We start from the raw sequence: 19,516 nt of genomic DNA, 5'->3' as shown, positions 1-19,516 counted from the left end.
TGCTGGACATGGAAACTGTCAATTACAATTCACTGTACAACAAGTATTATTGTTGTCCTTACACCTCTCTCAGGGGTGGAAGGTTTCAAATGTCACACCAAATTACATACATATGCACAGCTGTTGCTGATGAAGAAATGGGCAGCTATGGGCCTTACCTACATCCCTCCTGCAAAACCCAAGCTTGTTTCCCTACTGTCTTACCCTCTTTGTGACCCCTTTTTCAACACTTTCCTGTCTCCTCATTTTCATTTCTTTCAAAGAAAATAGCGCAGGTGTGCGTACGAGTAAGCACTTTTAAGCGGTTGTAAGGGGGTGTGCGCGGAGCTGAATGCCAGTGCGCATGCGGTAGCTCCGCGCAAACCAGAGCTAACCCAGTTACAACTGCTTAAAAGTGCCTTAGTCACTCTGAATGACAGGTCCTGTAGTCTGCTCAAAAGCAAAATAAAATCCCACTGTCAGTCCCAAACCCAGGACCTTGGAAACACTAGTCTGCATGTCTTACCACTAAGCCACGACTGTTATATAAGAACATTGTGCTACAATAAATATATAATGTAATAGTAGGAATGAATGTAAAGGGAATATAGGATGTGTAGTACACAAAGCATGTCATGTATATTTACTGTCAAATCTAGTGGATTTCTATAATAGTAGTGTGTGAACAGAAACAGCCATGCTAGTTGGTAGCTAGTAGGTAATAATGTCACTGTAGTACCTTGCAAGCCACACACCACAAGTCCCACAGGAAAGCACACACATCCATATTAACAGTAGTAGTAGTAGTTGTAGGTGTCAGTTTACATACACACTTAGTACAGGAAACAGGAGAGATGAATGGAGAAATGTTAATCTACAACACAGCCTGAATTATAAGAGAGATACTAACCTTTACACTCACTGAACAGTGTTCATAACATACCAGCATTGTTCCCGTCCTTACAATCTGAAAGGGCAACGCCTATCTCACATACCCTTTTATAGCACTGTCCTGAAATCACAGTGAGAACTGCAATCAGTACACAACTGGCTGCATGCAATCAGCAAATGCTGGCTAACAATTGGTGCAGAGGCCATCACATGGACATATGCAGATACCTACAAAAGCATCCTGTACTCCCAGTCCATGCATGCAATACTTTCATTGCACCGTCTGGAGGCAGAGAGAGAGAGAGAGAGAGAGAGAGAGAAAGATAAAAAGAAAATAAAAACACAAACAAAACCTACACTTAAGAAAACTAAGTTGAAGCTGTCATCAGTGACAGTATCAAGCTGGGCTAGCAGCAGCAGGAACCTATACAAACAGTAACGCAATCAGCTGTGACAAACACAGGTAATGTAAAGTAACAATTTAATAGTCTACATACTGTGAACCCTCCATATGTGTTATTGGTCTGTATCTATATGTATGTCTATGTGATAAGTTGTGTGTATGTTGTTTTACCCAAAGGGGATGACTATACATTTCATGCCATTCAGTGTTAGGCCATGATTCTGGCACTAGTTGTCCGTTTCAGTGAGGCCTGTCTGTAGGATGTGTGTGTCAGCTGGTGTATCGACTATGGTGCCTAGTATTCAGTCATCTGGGAACTTTGTCATCCACTACCTGCCCATGTTTGCTTTCACATCTGAGAAGTAAATGCCAAACAAGAGGGGTCCTAGGACTGAGCCCTGTGGGATACCACTTGTGACTGGCTTTGAGTCTGACATGGCTCCTGCAACCTTGACTTTATAGATTCTGTTGTTTAACCAGTTTGCAACCCATCATGTGACATATGTATTAACATTTAAGCTGATGAGCTTGTCTATGATGCCTGAGTGGGGTATCATGTTGAAGGCCTTAGGCAAGTCCAGGTAGGCTGTATGGACTGCTTTGCCCTCATCAATGGCTGTAGTGACTGTTTTGAAAAGGTCAACCAGGTTCAAAAGGCAGGATCAGCCCTTCACAAAGCCAAACTGGGTGGGATCAAGTGTCTGTAGGTCCCCAATGTCACTGTATATGAGTCCCATAATGAATCCTTCCATAGCTTTGCACACCAGGCTGGTTAAGCTTATGGGGTGGTAGTTCCCAGGGTCTGTAGAGGTGCCTCCTTTGTGGAGTGGGACCACTGTTGCTGTACGCCAGTGTTCAGGTACATAAACCGTAGCAAGGCTAAGGTGAAATAGCATTCTTATATGTGGTTGTAGCTCCTCTTGGAGTTCACGTAGCACACATCCAGGGATACCATCAGGTCCCATTGATGCTGTGTGTTCTGCTTTGCTGAGGGCGGCCCTCACCTGGACATCTGAGATGACAGGGAGGTTACATTCAGCTGTGATAAGTATATCTTCTTTTGGGGGAGAGGGAGGGGGATATTTGCACTGAACCTGTCTGCCAGAATGTTGCCAATATCTGTTGGTTCATTGACTTTTATGTAGTTGTGCAGTAACTCTGAGCATATCTGAGGCTTTTGGTCCATGTTCCCAACAAAACTGAAGAAGGCCCTGTGGTTATCTTTAGTGTCCTTGGCCATTTTCCTCTCAGAGTTGGCCTTGGATGTTGTTATGAGAGAACTTAGCTTTTTACTAGTGCTGACCACAGATGCCTTCCCTTTATGTGATACTGCTCTGTCTTGCAGTAGCCTCCTTCTATCATGATACAATTTGTCTTTGGCTGGGGTCCACCAGACAGGATGCTTAACTTTTGTGCATAGGGTCTGGGTTAGAATTGTGTGTGCATGTTCCATGCATTCTTGGGGATGTCCATGGGAAGCATTTGCAAAGGGGTCAGCATTGTGGGTTGTGGCTTTCACTGGCCCAGTGGGCTGCATGGATACCGTCTCAGTCCTAACAAGTGAAAATCTGTCTATTCACATATATTTCAAAGTAGTCTACTGTGCTGGTGGTGGTGGTGGGATATGTATATCCAGGCCGATTAGTTTGTGTCCAGATCACACTAGTGGATGACGTTCCACATACAGTACTTTGTTATGAACCCCCAGAGTGAGGTGGTGCATTGGACCTGTCTCAGTGTGCTGACTGATGGGGCTTGGTACTATTTGTATGGAATGTGGCAGGTACTGTTGCACAGGTGTCGGCTGAGCAGTGATATCTGGCCATGTACATGTGTATCCACCAAGAGACACACACGTGCTACATATGGTAGTAGTAGTATATCACTACAGTTGAGTATCATGTATAGTATGTGTGCCATATTTTGCTGTCATAGTTTGCTGATATCCCATTTGTGTTCTCTTTCAGGGACATGGCGCGTCAGCGAAATCCTGCCTATTCTGCTGCAGAAGATGAAGAGATACACCAGAGCCTGGTGCAGGATTATGACATACTGTTTTCCCGCACCAGCCAAAATCAGCAGGAGAGGGCTGCACTGTGGCAAGACCTTGTCCTTAGGGTAAATGACATTGGCACGCATAATAGGACATATGAGCAGGCACGACATCACTGCAGTGATTTAATCAGAAATGTCCGTCAGCTTGCGTCAGATATCCACAGGCAACAGGTCGCCACAGGAGGTGGGGTGGCCACACATCCCCCCCTCACCAGACTGGAGGGGCTACTCCTAAGTGTTGTGGCTCCAGCCCAGGAACAACAACAGCAACACACCTGCATTATGATGGAGGCTGGAGCCACACAGCAACACGACATGGAGCGTGCAGGTAATATGCCATATGTACACCTGACTGTTCTGTACACTGTTAGTTTATGCATGTGTAAGGTGTGTCCTTGGTATGTAGCTGTCAACATAGTATGTAATTGTGCAGGTGTGATATTGCCAATATCAGCAGCTGACATGTGAAAGGCAACTGTTGTACTACTGAACTGTATCATACGCAGTATCAATGGCACAGTTGTGCCCACTGACATTAATCCCCTCATTTCTGCAGGTCCCTCCGGTGTTACAGCAAGGCAGCCCATACATGTGGTGAGTGTGTATTAAAAATACCTATAATAGTCTTGATAGTGCTAGTAATAATAGTGTAACTCAGTAGTGCTCTGTGTGTATACTGCGGGGTGTGCATGTGTACGTGTGTCCACGTGTGCATGTGTGCATGTGTGCGTCCACATGTGCATGTGTGCATGTGTCCACGTGTGCATGTGTGCACGTGTGTCCACGTGTGCATGTGTGCACGTGTGCATTTGTGCATGTGTGCATGTGTCCATGTGTGCATGTGTGCATGTGTGCATGTGTCCACGTGTGCATGTGTGCATGTGTGCATGTGTGCATCACTAGCAACATTGTGTAGACATTGTAAACTGTGTTTCCTGTCTTCCTCCCACAGGTTCTGGTGCTGCTCTGGTGTCCTGCAGCAGGGAACCTGAATCTGGTGCCACAGGTACTGATAATGATGATATCTGTGTAATGGCACAGGAAAGTGTGTCAGGGTCCGTCATTGGTCAGCCAATTGACAGTATACAGCTGTCAACCCCATCATTGCGCACAGTCATCCTGCCAGTACATCCTATGTCACCAATGTCCCTAGGTGATGGACAGGATACAGTGGGCATTGACCAGGGTAATGTGGTATCTGTGGCACATGCTTTCCCACACAGCAGCCATGGGCAGGGTCCTGAGATGGTACCACACAGACAGTTGCCCATGGGTTCTCGTGGGTGCATCCGTGGGCGTACTGCCTCTGGCAGACGTGCCCAAAGAGGTCTGTCAACCTCAGCTATGTTTCAGGCTGTCATACAGGCACAGTCACGTATGGAAAGGTACACCAGACAGGGTCTGAGGGAGCTGAGAGCATGTCGCACATCCATGACTGACAGTATGCGTGACATTGCGGATGCTATCCGCAATTTCACCGATGTCATAGACAGACGTTGTGGGGACATATTACAGCAGTTCCACAACTACATGTCCATGAGCCAGGGCAATGGTGGACGGTTGCGGCATCGAAGTGGCCGTATGCCAGCAACAGCAGCAGCTGGCAGTCGGCGCGGATGACAACAGGCCCGCGGACACCCCCATAGTGCCAACAGCAGCCCCAGCAATGCTGGGTCTGTGTTGTCATCAGACCGGCCCAGGAGACCACGTGCACGTGGCTCTGGCCAGTCCCAACAGGGACCTGTGTCCAGTCAACGAACACCCGCTTCTGATGACAGTACCCAGTCTGGCTTAGTACCGGATATGATCCGTAGCATCCCTGCCAGGCACAGGTACCGTGTCCGTGGCCACAGACACTGATCCGTATGACCTGGCAGGTGCAGTCTGTGGCTGTCCACAAACTCCAGTATATGGCAGCCATGAGGTGGAACTGTATGCATGCATACACACATGCGAAATGTTAACACCTAGGGCCACCACAAACACGCACACACTGCATCAACAGTGCCCCACCCTGTACTGCTGTCCCTCACCAACACACATACACATACATGTCAATTGGTGGTATCAGTGGCAGACTCAGGCATACCTAGTTCACACCCTGTGCATATGATGAAACTGTGCCACCTCCTGCAATCTCTAACATCAGTGCAGGAACAGTTTAACATGTTGCTGATGCACAGGGTGACTACATAGACATGTATTAATAGTATCATGTTGGTAACAGTACAGTGTCTGATATTATTGTGTGTATATCCCAGCATGCCTGATGCAGTAACTGTATGACTGTCCTGAATTTTTATCTACACCCATTGTAAGTACCATAGTGTAACAGCTGCACATTTTTGCATACTGGTGGTAAGGATGTCAACAGATAGCCACATACATAGGTAGCACAGGGGGGAAGGTAATGCAAGTAGTGATACGCAATGATGGACATGTACACTAATGGTGGCATGTTGCCCACAACGACTATGCAATGTGGATGTTTGCGCATGTTGATATGTGTGCAGTACTAATTTAATTTAAATTAAATTACATTTTAAATAATTTCAGTTTTACCTTGGACATCTGAGCTGTGCATTCCTGGGTACATGTTTATAGTGCCTGCATATCTGCACTGTTACCTACTGGAAGTGGTACCCCTTCTTTGTTGTACAATGGACTACTTCTAGCCCTGCTTACTGTAGCTTTGTTTGCATGCATGTTTGCTTGAGGTTCTCTGGAACACTGATTCCACCTGCAATGCAGATTTACAGAGCTTCTGTGGATTCCTAGTGACATCTGCATAGCTTACTATTCGTATGTCAATGTCTCACTTGACAGAACATCACTGTCTGTCCTGTTCGCATGTACGTTGCCTGTGACACATTGCATATGACTTACCTGGCATTTGCCCACGTGTGCAGTCATAAATGCCAGCGCTATGAAATCAGAAGCAGTACACCCACACATCCTCACCTTCAGTATGTTGTTCCCCAGTGGCCCTATGTGTTGGTAATCACCATGGCAATCGCACTACTATGTTAGCATGTGCAAAGGTAACTTGTGAATCACCTCTATGGTCCAGTTGTGGAATATGTGAGTCATGTGGCAATGTCACAGCTGCCACATGTATGCAGTCAACCCTCTCCCCTGGTCAGGAACATACAACACATGTGTGAGATGCAACCACATAGCCAATTTGGGGACTGAGCACTCCAAACCTAGTACTGGCATACCCTTTCAGGTGGCATGACATACTACAGTGACTACAATACCAGTCTGACATAGACCTGCACTGCCAGCAATCCAAACACATGAACACACTGGGACATACTTTGAGCCGCAGAATTGCATCTTGCCTGAGCATCACACACCTCTGCAGCTGGCACACAGGCATACGATATGTCGGAACAGAGCACATGCCACACATGGCACACACATCCTGTGTGCCAAACACTCACAGCCTGTAGGGCTACACAACACACCTGCTACAGATGTGTCAGGTACCTCTCTTGGCCGGTGCAGTGGGGTCCCGCTCAACAGGCTGTACATGGTGAAGGTCACAGTGATATGCCCGTGGGGCACTATGGTCCACCACATAACACATGCATACAGGTCAGTCAGAGGCATGGGCACATATGACTCAGTCATTGTCCATGCCACTATGGATGACCTGAGACGTACCTCCCTGGACTACATGATAGGGAACATAGAAGGGCTCTTTCAGCATGTGGCATGGTATGAGCCTGACCTTGGTTGCCATCATACCCTCACCAGGTATGCTACCACAATATGTAGGAAGGGTGTTCTATGTCTACATTTTGCTCAATCTCCAATGTCATTCATAGGGTACCAATGGCTGTCAGCGTGTGCTTACATGCTAGGGAAGCCACAATGATTTGCGAGGGGCAGCTTGCACTTGTCACTCATGGGCCAGTGTATATTGGCAAAGCCTCTTGATACACACATAGTGCCTTTTGATGCAGGGCTCAGATTATATAGCCACCTCCGCGGGTATCACACGGGATAGGACACTAACAGTAATGCTACACAACACAAGCAGTGTACACCGTAAGATGCATGCACTGGACACTGTCCTCAGCGCAGTAAACTGCAATATCTGTGCAGTAACAGATTCCTGATTCATGGCTCACAGGTGCAACCCATCACTGCCAGGTTATACCTCATACCATGCCTATCATCCCCTACACATGTACCACACATGAACAGGGGGGAGGTATCTCAAGGCACCACAGATACACACACCTCCAGTTTGTTGGCACAGCACAAAGCATCAGGGTCTATCCATGTGCAGCTAACAGTGTGTTGGACTGCCTTCTGGTTCATAGCCTGGCACACACAACCCTCCCATACACAGGAAAGCCACCTGTCCTCCCTAACAACACTGGGAATATGACGGTCTCTACATATGTCTTTATATGTCTGGACTGCATCCAGCCAAACATTGTGTGTGAGCATTACTGTAGCTACAACACACACTAGCTGAAAGGTTCCTAGCATGTAGTCACTGAATTTCAGTGGAACAACATGTTACCACTCCCACAACAGGTGGGAACATGCAGCACCTGTTCATCGACTACATGTACACTATATGGCCCAGATCAGATGTGTATCCCCCGCTGTTCGGATGATACCATATACAACTCACACTGTATATACACATACTGCATGCAGCCCCTGCACAGTAAGACACAGTCATAATTTTATGCAGTGCAAATACCATTTATACACTTGAGGCACATGTCAGACATGGGAACTATTGAAGGTCACAGGAATATATGTGTATGTGGCACACACATACATCATGTGTGCATTGCCATTGCTGGTTTAAGCAATGTCATGCATTGTTATGAACAACAACCCACACATGGGCATTTTGTGTGACACAAACACACGTGGCAGTTGTGGGTTACCAAAACATACCTAACTGTGCTCTGACAGTAGTAAGAGACCCAGTAGCGGAGCGCACTATTTGCATTACTGGCTGATTTGGCCTGTTCGGCTGTACTTGTAGTGTGGTGACATCACCTGTGTTTACTGGGGGAATATGCAGCATCTGGTGTATTGTAGTAGTTGCCAACAGGAACTGTTCTCTCACACTTGCAATTACACACACCCTACTCCCCCCCCCTCACACACTTGTCATTTGCAGGATTTATACCCCTACCTAACTATGTTATGACACTTGAGAGAGACGCAGTAGCAGAGCGCACAATTTGAATTACTGGGAGGTTCCTCTTCTCTGGCTGTACTTATAGGGTGCTGACATCATCAGTGTTTGGAAAGGGTAATGTGCATTATGTAGTGTGTTCTCCTAATTGCCGAAAAGCACATATCTTCCATTCAGAATTGCACACACACACAAGCTCCCCTCGTCCAAACACACACAATTGCCATTTGTAGGATTCAAACCCCTACCTAACTAAGTTATGACACTTGAGAGCGACGTATTAGCAGAGCGCGTGATTCGAATTACTGGGAGGTTTCCCTTCTCCAGCTGTACTTATAGGGTGCTGACATCATCAGTGTTTGGAAAGGGGAATGTGCATCATGTAGTGCGTTCTCCTAATTGCCAAAAAGCACATATTTTCTATACAGAATTACATACAAACAAACTCCATTCGTCTAAACACACACACTTGCCATTTGCAGGATTCAAACCCCCTACCTAACTATGTTGTGACACTTGAGAGAGATGCATTAGTAGAGCTCGCTATTGGAATTACTGGGAGGTGTTCCTTCTCTGGCTGTACTTATAGGGTGCTGACATCATCAGTATTTGGAAAGGGGAATGTGCATCATGTAGTGTGTTCTCCTAGTTGCCAAAAGGGACATTTCTTTCATACAGGATTGTACACACACTAACCCCCCTCCACACACACTAAGCATTTGCAGGTTTCAAACCCCTACTTACCTATGTTATGACACTCAAGATGGACACATTAGCGGAGCGTGCTATTCGCATTACTGGGAGGTTTTACTTCTCCTGCTTTACTTATAGGGTGCTGACATCATCAGTATGTAGAAAGGGGAATGTGCATCCTGTAGTGTGTTTTCCCAGTTGCCAAAAGGGACATTTCCCTCACACAGACTTGCACACAAAACAACCCCGCTCACCCACACACACTGAGCATTTGCAGGATTCAAACCCCTACCTATCTATATTATGACACGTGATGGAGACGCATTAGCAGAGCGCACTATCTGAACTACTGGGCATCTATTCTGCACCTGCAGTATTTATAGGGTGCTGACATCATTATTTCTACAGAGGTATGTACATCTAGTACTACCTGTCAGGTGGGGGATAGCATATAATTGCATTTGCAGCCACCTACTTCAGGGTCAGATATGCACATCACACTGGCAGGTATGTTCTATACCATGCTTCGTGACCACAGGACCTGTAACACACAACACAACCAGTCCAGACCACCCCTCCCACATCCTGGACACACATTTTGCTTCCCTGGGAACAGTGCCAGGATATGCAGGTGTTCACATACACCATTTCAGTTGTTAATGTCAGGTACAGGCATATTGTGTGTGGGAACTACTCAGGTCTCTACAACATTACCCTACAGCCACTACAATTTGTGAGTCCATGTGCTATGGCAGAACCACTCACCACAGCCACAAGGGGGAATACATATTGCACCTGACCATCTGCAACATGGGTACTCACTGTTCCACACCAGAGGTAGACCACCATTGTTGATATCTGACCATACCCACCTTTCCCTGGACATCCATTTCCCATACCCACCCCCAGGCAAGGTTGTCACTGCAAACAAACTGTATTTATCAAAAGCAGACTTTACACTTGTGAAGATTGGGGTAGAAGACTTCAAAGGACCCATGCTGGGGGAGTATACAGGCCACTCTGCATAATCCTTGACAATTGCATTCTATGAGCATGTGGAAGGTTTGCATTGATCATGCTATCCCAAATATACCCATGACTGCTCCACAACAGGACACCTGTCAGGTGTACACCAGCCATATATGAGCTGTCCAACAGAGAGAGTGAGCTAATACATTGCAGAGCAGTAGCCCACAGAGGTAGGACATCTCTGAACAGTACCGTCACGTCACTTCAATCCCTCATAATCATCACGACACAGTGTTCACAGTGAAATTGTCCAGACAATGCAGATAAGGCTCCCCTCAGTCTGTTATTGACGCCCACTTACTGTTAGAGGTCCTCAGCAACCCTCTTCCAGCGCACACCAACAACATGGATGTGGCTTAGCAAATTCAAACCCTGGGATCTCCACTGTGTCCCTGCTTGACAGAGGCACAGCACACTAGCCTCACACGGTGCCTTATGTGACCTACTTTACAGTGGCACAGTAGCCTACTGTACTGGGGAGGCAGACGCCAAGCACACTCTGGCTAAGCTGTCATTCCCTAGGGCAAACAACCTAGTGTTGACCTCTACTCCCATATGTTTAATTGTCAGATGCACATTATTTGTTGCTGATAAACTGTTTGCAGGTCTTTATTGCCATAGCATTCCCTGTTTGTATGAACAACTTGTGTATCTGTGGAAGATGTTTGCATATGGGAGGGATCCACTATATCACATATGTCTCTGTAGTCATTTAACTGTGTGCACTGGGCAGATTGCTGTAATGTGGTTGGTTCCTGGAATAACACATACAAATACCAGATATGTGTGGCTAACTGCTAAACTGAGATTTGGCCTAAGTGTGTGAGCATGCCCAGTTCAGCCTTCCCATGGCATGTTGTCTGACATATGTCTCATTTATCAAAGTGTGCGAGCATGCCCAGTGTGAGCTTTCCATATGTTGAACTCTGCAGCCCACCACATTTGTGGATGTGTGTGAACTTCAACAATATCTCCCATTTATGGTTGTGTGTTGTGTGTCATGTTGTGTAGTTACTGTCCAACTGCTTTGTGTGTGAACACAACAGGGATTATACTGTGCCTGCAGGGTTTGCATGGGATACTTTGCATACAGTTGTCAACATCCTTTCATACTGACCTAACACTGTAGTACCGTATAGTGTACTGGTTCAGTACTTTCACTGTGGTGGACAGTATCCTGGGCTTTAGTCCTATCACTGCTTTACATTTCCATAGTGAGCACAAGAGCCTGGTTAGGAGCCAGTTGTGCACATCTGACCATGTTGCATTATGTTCAGATATGAACTACTTAAACCATGCTTGTCCAACATTGGTAGTGTATTCCACAACATAGGTGTACATTGGCAAACACTAGCAATGTGCCCTAGGCCATTTCTAATGCTAGTCGGTGAGTGTGTTTGTCCTTCGACACACATTGTAAGTGGAGTTTGCCATGACATATGTCTGATATGACATATGACATGACTGTGTCTCCGTCTACCTGTAACATAACAGTGATACCCAGGGTAAACCTACCATCTCCCATCCACTCATCAAGATTCCTCTTGAGGAGACTCAATGAGTGACTCTATGGATAACCTGTACTGGGAGTTTACTCATGAGTGGGGGTGGCTTCTGTGTTATGGATCATGCAGTACAGCGTGTCCTATGTATGTCAGTGCTGGGGTTCAGGTCTCTCATGTGCATAGCTCACTGCCATTCAGATTGTACAAGGTGCAGCATGTTCATTGATTCCAGCTTGGACATGGTTTTATACATCAGGCACAGCTTGCCTCTGGGTGGGCAGTATGGCAGTGTGTGTGGAGCTGCAGTTTGTTTAATCAGGCAACACATGGCATCTGTTCAAGCTCTTTGATACTCCTGGTGAGGTACTGTTGGGGACTTTACAGTTGATGGAGGTGTCTGCTGAGGTACATCCCTCAGGGGCTGTTGTAGTCAATTGTAACGCTGATGAAGGATGACTGCAGAGCCACAATGACCTCCCCTTATCTAGATCTGACAACCTTCATGATTAGGTGGGTATATGGTATGTTTCTGTAAACACTACAGCCACATGTTTGTCCAATGCAGGATATCTATCACCTTGTGTCCCCAGGTCTCTCATTACATGTCAAGTACGTAATGGGTTAACACCTATATGGTAATTGGTGGGCACTTACTGTATATCCACGGGGGTTGACTATACAGTTTTCTGCAAGTAGCTTGCTGACATGGCTATGGCACCAGTTGTCTGTTTCTATGTGGCCCTTTTGTGGGATGCTTGTGTCAGCTGGAGGGTCAGATATGGTGGCCAGTTTGTAGTCCTCTGCAAACATGTTCAGACACAGTCCTTCCATGTTGGCCTGTACCTATGGGACATATACACCACACGAGGAAGGTCCCAGGACCAAGCCTTGTGGGATGCCAGTTATATCTGGTTTGTAGTCTGACATGGCTGCAGCATGTCTGACCATGTCAGTTTTGTCCTTGGTCTGGTTTGCAACCCCTCTACTGACATAGGTGTTTATATTTAAGCTGGTGAGCCTATCTATAATGAACACGTGGGGTATTGTATGGAAGCCTTTGCAAGGTCCAGCTACGCTGTGTGGACCACATTGCCCTCATCAATGACCTTAATGACTGTTTCAAATGAGTCAAACATGTTTAAGGGGCAGCATCTGCACTTACGAAAGTCACACTGGGTAGGGTCCGGTGTCAGTAGGTCCCCAATATCTTTATGTCTGCGGTGCATGCTGATCCTTTCCATAGCTGTGCAGACCAAGCTTGTCAAGATTCTGGGGTGGTAGTTTGCAGTATCCATTCAGGCAACACCTTTGTTGGGAAGGACCACTGTTGTTGTACACTGCTCTTTGGGTACATATCCTGTGGTAAGGCTGACATTGAGCAGTAGTGTGATTTGGCATTCCATTCTTCTTGGAGTCGATGTTGGACTCAGCCCAGGACACCATCTCATACCATTGCTGCTGTGTGTTTTGCTTTGTAAATGCTGGCTGTTACCTCAGCATCTGCAATGTCAGGGGGCCAGCAGTCTGCTGGGATAGATATTTTTCATTCTGGGGGGGGGGTGTTTGCACTGCACCTGTCAGGTTGTATGTTGGCAATATGCGTGTGTGTTTGGTATGTTGTTTGTAATATATCAGTGATTCAGAGCATATTCATGAATTCCCAACAAGATTCCTAACATCAGGTGGGACAGCCTTGTGATTATCCTTAGTATCCTGTACAATTTGTATCTTCATTGGTTCATAAGTTCACACTAGGCTATCCACCCTAGGGCATTTATAAGCCTAGCCAGAGTGTGTGTGGCTTTTGCCACCCCTTGCTATGTGAATATTATGGCAATTTATGATTTACTTTACTGTGCCTCTGTCTGGACGTGACACAGTGAAGACCCCCCCAGTGTACATCTACGATCATCCATCCACTTGGCAAGATTCCTGTTGAAGAGTGTCAGTGAGGGGTTCTGCCTAACATGGAGTAGGATTCTGTTCCAGGGTGTAGGTAGCCTCTGGGTTATGTATCTGTCCCTCCAGCACATCCTATTTCGTTATGTGTTGAGGATGACATCTCTCACTCTCACAGCTCTGATGGCTTTGGGTTTTCTGGGGTGGAGCATGTCCATTACTCCTGTGTTGGACATGGCCTTGTACAACAGGCATACAACGCCTCTGTGTAGGCAGTATGTGACTGCATTCAGCTGGGGTGTCTACAGCCAGGCAGCATATGACATATATTTGAGACCCTTTATCCTCTTGGTGAGGTACCTTTGAGGTCTTTCTAACTGCTGCAGGTGTCTGGTAAGGTACATCCCAAATGAGGCATTGTACTAGATTATGGGTCTGATAAGAGAACAGTACAGGGGCACAATGACCTCTGTTGACGTAGATGTGAATCCTTTCATGATACGGTGTCCAATATAGGCAGTCTTCCTAGCCAGATTGGCAATGTGAGTGTCACATAACAGGTTACTGTCCACTTGTGTCCCTAGGTCCCTGATTACTCCTTCCATACATAATGGTTTGCCACCTATGTGGTAATTTGTGAGTACCTTGTTTGGTATTTGGTGGGCCATTCATACTGTCCAGTGTCTTCAGGACGGCTGGGTGGGGTTCCTGTGTGTGAGAGTGTGGTCTGTAGCATGCTACCGACTGTACAGCAGTTTTGCCTATGGTTAGGTGCACATGAGTGGTCTCCGATTCTTCGTGCATTGTCAGTTACCTGGACGTATGGGTGTCTGTGCTGAATATGGATGCTCCCCCTCCTTTTATGTTTTGGTCCAGGTTTTGGGGCCATAACACATGATATGAGGTATAACCTGGTAGTGCTGGTGTGCTGTCAGGAAGCTTGCAGCAGGTTTCTGTCACTGCACAGACATCTATGTTCTCCATACTTGGGAGGGCCTCAGGAGCATGCACATTGCGGTTTACACGTCTGGCATTGGTCAGCATTACCCTTATGTTTCTTACCACTTATGTTTTCTAGGGTGGTGGGTTAGTCTTTTCAGCCTTGCCTATGTAAGGCTCTATGGAGGTGGCAAAAGCCTTATCCAATAACCAGACGCCCAGGGGTAACAGGTGCAAGCCATCCCTGGAACAGCAGCATGGCTTGTCAAGCATGACATCCCAAGCAGACAGACATTAGATCATCTTGGAATGACAGCAGTATTTGTGCCACTTATTAAAGCTGATCATTCTGTGTTTGTACTGTGGCATCATTCTTGGTGAGGGTAGGATGCTGCAAACAGTCAGTGTCATACCAGCCTGGAGTACATACTCAGAGAGCTCATCTATGTCTCTTTTTCTGTAGTCCAGGGAGGTACATCTCAGGTCATTCACGCCAGCATGGACAATGACTGCATCATATTTCTACTTGCTTTGGGCTGACCTCCGTACTTGTGTTATGTGGCATATTGTAGCAGCCTACAGGCAGCTTACTGTACCCTTTCCCTTGTTCAGTCTGGTGAGCGGGACAGCAGTGTGTCTGACTATGGAGTCAACTATTACAACTGTATCAGGCATGTTGTTCCTCCTTCTGGCCTGTGACTGTTTGGCACACCAGCTTTGTGTACTATGTGTTGCATGTGCTGTTTGGAGGTTGTGGTTGCTTGGGGGTTTGCTTTGAAGGCCTCTGTTGGTGTGTTGTGTTTGTAATTAGGGCCTCCGGGAATGTTTTTCTGTGTTTATGTCTTTGGTTTGCAGTTGTGATAGGTCTATGTGGGACTGGGTTTGTGGTGTGTGTGGTTACCTTCTCCTCCTGACTAGTTTTGACAGTACTGAGTTGAGGGAGCTCAGCCTCCGGTTTGGATAAATGGTTGCATCTCTCACATATATTTGTATTTCTTGGGGAGAGTTGAGGGTTGTCTGTGTACTTGGGGCAGGTGTAACATTGCCTAAGGATTCACAGATTCAACTTGTTGTAGCTGGCCTTAGTGGATTGTATGTGTGGACGTATTTTATTGCCATACTACTGATCAGTGATTACTTCCTTTTTTATGTTTGCTCTGTCATGTAGTAGCTTCCTCATTCTCTTGCATGGTTTGGTAATGGCTGGAGTCCAGCATGCCAGATGCCTGCCTGTATGGCATTGTGTCTTGTTGTTATTTGTGATTGCATAATCCATGCATTCCTGGCTGTGTTCATGGAATGCCTGTATAACAGGTTCTGAGGTGTGGCCCATATTTTGCACCTGCACAGGGCCTTTAATGGATTCCACATCGGTTTGGAGGAGTGCAACTTTTGCTTTACACATGTTTTTCACTGTGGTTTTCTGGCCAGGGACTGTGGTCATGATGTGTATATCCAATGTGATTACTCTATGGTCTGGTCTTACCAGTGAGGGATACACTTCTCATCTTGCCATCCAGTACCCATGTTGCTGATTATCACATCCAGTATGCTTACCCCTCTTGTGGGAGTGGTACGTTGTTCCTGGGCATTTTGGTTTATGGATTCTAGGTACTTTTCTCCTACAGTGTTGGAGCTAGTATAATGCTCCCAGTCTATGTCTGGGTATTTTCAGTCACCCAATATAATGTGGTTTGGGGGGCTTGATATATTCATGTATTCCAACATAGGCCAGGTGCAGTTCCTGGTGTTAGGACAGTAGTCTGTAGCAGGCTATAAACTGGGAAGCAGTTTTAGCCACTGTTACTTGACCATGGCTAGTCCATGCTGCTTCTTGTTGTGGTACCAACATGGGGGTGTGGTTATCCTTGACAATTATTGCTAGTCACCCTCCTTTTGTAGCTTGTTCCATGTTTTGAGGCTGTACAACACAGTATGAGGTGTAACCTGGTAGTGTTAGGGTGCTGTTGTGAGCCTTGACCCAGTTTTCTGTTACAGGACAGATATCAACATTCTCCATACTGGGTAGGTTTACACTGCACACATCTTGCTGTTTAGACTTCTGGCATTGGGTAGCATTACATCTAGGTTCTTATCCCTTGTGATACCTCTGGAGGTGGGTTTGTGTTTTGTGCCTTACCTATTCAGGGCACGCTGTGGGTAATGACAGCCTTTGCCAGTATCCATGCAGCCTGGACTGATAGGTGCATGCCACCCCTAGCAGGTGGAGCATCATGTCATGCTCAGCATGTCATCCCAGGCTGGCATACATTGGATCCCCTTTGACTAACTGCAATACTTCAGCCAATTATTGCAATTGATCATCCCATCGTCATATTGTGGCATCATGCTTGGTAAGGGTAGGATGTTAGTCAGGGTCCTCAAGTGTGCATATAGTACATGGTGTTACATTACTTAACACATGGCATTCATGCCTCAGGTGGTGCTGCAGGGCTGCCTCTGTCGGATGCACATATTACACTCCCTGTACATGTTTGAGAGCAGGTTATGTCATTTTAGGCATCCATGTTATTATATGAGTGAGCTAGAGAGGGGTTTCATTCCCAGGTTTCCTACTGAGCCAGTGTATGTGCTATGCATTGCCTCTTTGCCAAGGCCAGGGCATACTGGGCACACCTCCTTCTGCCTACTGGGGCAGGCTCAGGTTGTTCCTCCTCCGACTCACGCTCTGCCTGTGATGGCCTTGGCAATGGTGGGGGGCTGTTTGGCCCGGCCCTATGCTGGTCCTGCTGCAGCTGTTTTCGCAAGATCATATTATGTAGCATAGCACATACCATGACAATTTGGGTACATGTAGTTGGTGAGTACTGCAAGGGTCCACCAGATGTGTCCAGACACCGGAACCGTGACTTGAGCAGCCCAAACACACACTCTATTACATTACGTGTTTGTGCGTGTGCCTCATTATGGTGTTCCTGTTCAGGTGTGTGTGCGTTTCTGATGGGTGTCATCAGCCACGGCTCCAGTGCATAACCTGCATCCCTCACTAGGTATCCGTGTTGGATGTCCCCATTGGCAAATGTCTGGTACAGCTGCTTCAAATGCCAGATATGGGAATCATGGTAGCTCCCAGGGCAGCCAGCACACACATTCATTATTATGCCCTGGGCATCACACACGACCTGGCAGTTGATGAGGAGAAGCCCTTGTGGTTAATGTAGGCCCTACCCCGCTCACCGGCTGGTGCTTTGATGCATATGTGCGTGCAGTCTATTGCACCCACTACCACAGGGTATTCCGCTATTTGCTGGAAGAGACGCATATTGCTGGCCACTACCTCACGGGCATTGGGGAAATATACATGATCACCTACATGTGCTGACATGGCATCCAGGAACTGGTGCAGTACCCTGGAGGCTGATGCCTGTGATATCCCCATCATATCACCAGTTGGTCTCTGGAAGGTACCTGTTGCTAGTATTCTTAGGCCAACACATACCTTGGTTTCCACTGGGATGGGTTCCCCTCTGTTGGTTCTGTGTGTGAGGCGTGGCCTGCACAGCTCGACAATTTGCTGCAGGAGGTCTCTGTCCAATCTATAGCGCTCTACTATCTCCAGCTCATTTAATCCGTGATAGGTGACCCTGGGCCTGTACACTCTTCTCTGTCTCCTCACTGTGGGTAGTCTGGCACCATCTGCATTGTCACCACCCTCAGCATGTCGCCTATGTCTCCTTATGACAGCTATGGCAGCCCCTAGCATTTCTGCTCTGAGTTCAGCTTTTTCAGTTTTCACTTCTAATAGCTTACTCCTGTCTTGCAGTGTCTCTTGAGAGAAACATCTTGCACTGTTGTTTGCAGAGTTTTAAGTGCTTGGCTGAGCTACTATTCTGCCTGTGTAATTGCCTGCTTCTAATTGTTTTCACCTGCTAGCTCCAGCAGTATTCCCTGTTAGCTTCCTACTAATTCTGTTGCTTCCTTTTTCCTTTCTGTTTCCTCAGGGGGGAGCAATGTGCATACCAGCAGAAACACGCTCACAGTGGCTTACACGCGCGCACACATGCTTACATGGTTCAGAATCTGCTTATTCAGGTTAAAACACGCGCACACTACCGCAAACAGTCTTAGAAGTCTGCCAACAGGCTCCCATATGCTCAGTCTGCCTTACACGAGCGCACACTGCCCTACTCGCTCTTCATGGCACGCACACGTGCGCATGCACGCCCAGCAAGAAACTTTGGTGTATGCAACAGTGTACACCTTCCATTTCTTGACTTTCCCATGCTTATCTTGTGGCACTCCTCTTTCCATGATATGTGTCTGACATCTGTCATGTAACACTGACCTCCAATGAACTGCATTTCTTTCTACCATTCCCCCCTGTGATGTCACCTATCTCCTACTCTATTCCTCCCCCTTATGCATCTCTTACACTACTCAGAATGTGCTCATTTGCTATGTGATAGTGGAATTCAGTATCCTAACACTCATTTACATAAGATTGCCTACTAATGCTTAGTTACATCTCTTAGACTCAGCTTCCCCCCTTAGCAACCACTAAACGGTGGCCATGTTGTTTTTGGTCTGCTGGTCCCTGTATTGTAAATCCATGTATTGCATAAAACCCACATTTGTGGGTTTATAACCTTCATTTTTATGTTTTATACAGCGCAGCCCATTTGCGCGGGGCTGCGCTGCGTTTAAACATCGGCAATCGCCGAAAAAATAAATACATTTTTTTCATATTTGCATCGGGGTACCTTGCCAATGGCCACATATTTGGCCATTGGCATGCTGCCTGACACATATGCACCCTGTATTTGGAGCTGAAATGGCTCCATTGTGATTTTTGCAGAGACGTACTCAGTTGTCAACTGAGTACATTTCTGCAGCTAAAACGGCTCTTACACAGGCTGCTTTCTGCTTTGTGGATCACTACTCTACCTCATTTGCATGCCTTTTGGCTGCAAGTGAGGTATTTAGCAT

The sequence above is a fragment of the Protopterus annectens genome, chromosome 6.part0 (genome assembly GCF_019279795.1).
Source record: "Protopterus annectens isolate FY-2018-M chromosome 6.part0, PAN1.0, whole genome shotgun sequence".
Classification (NCBI taxonomy): domain Eukaryota; kingdom Metazoa; phylum Chordata; order Ceratodontiformes; family Protopteridae; genus Protopterus; species Protopterus annectens.
This window is presented reverse-complemented; position numbering follows the sequence as displayed.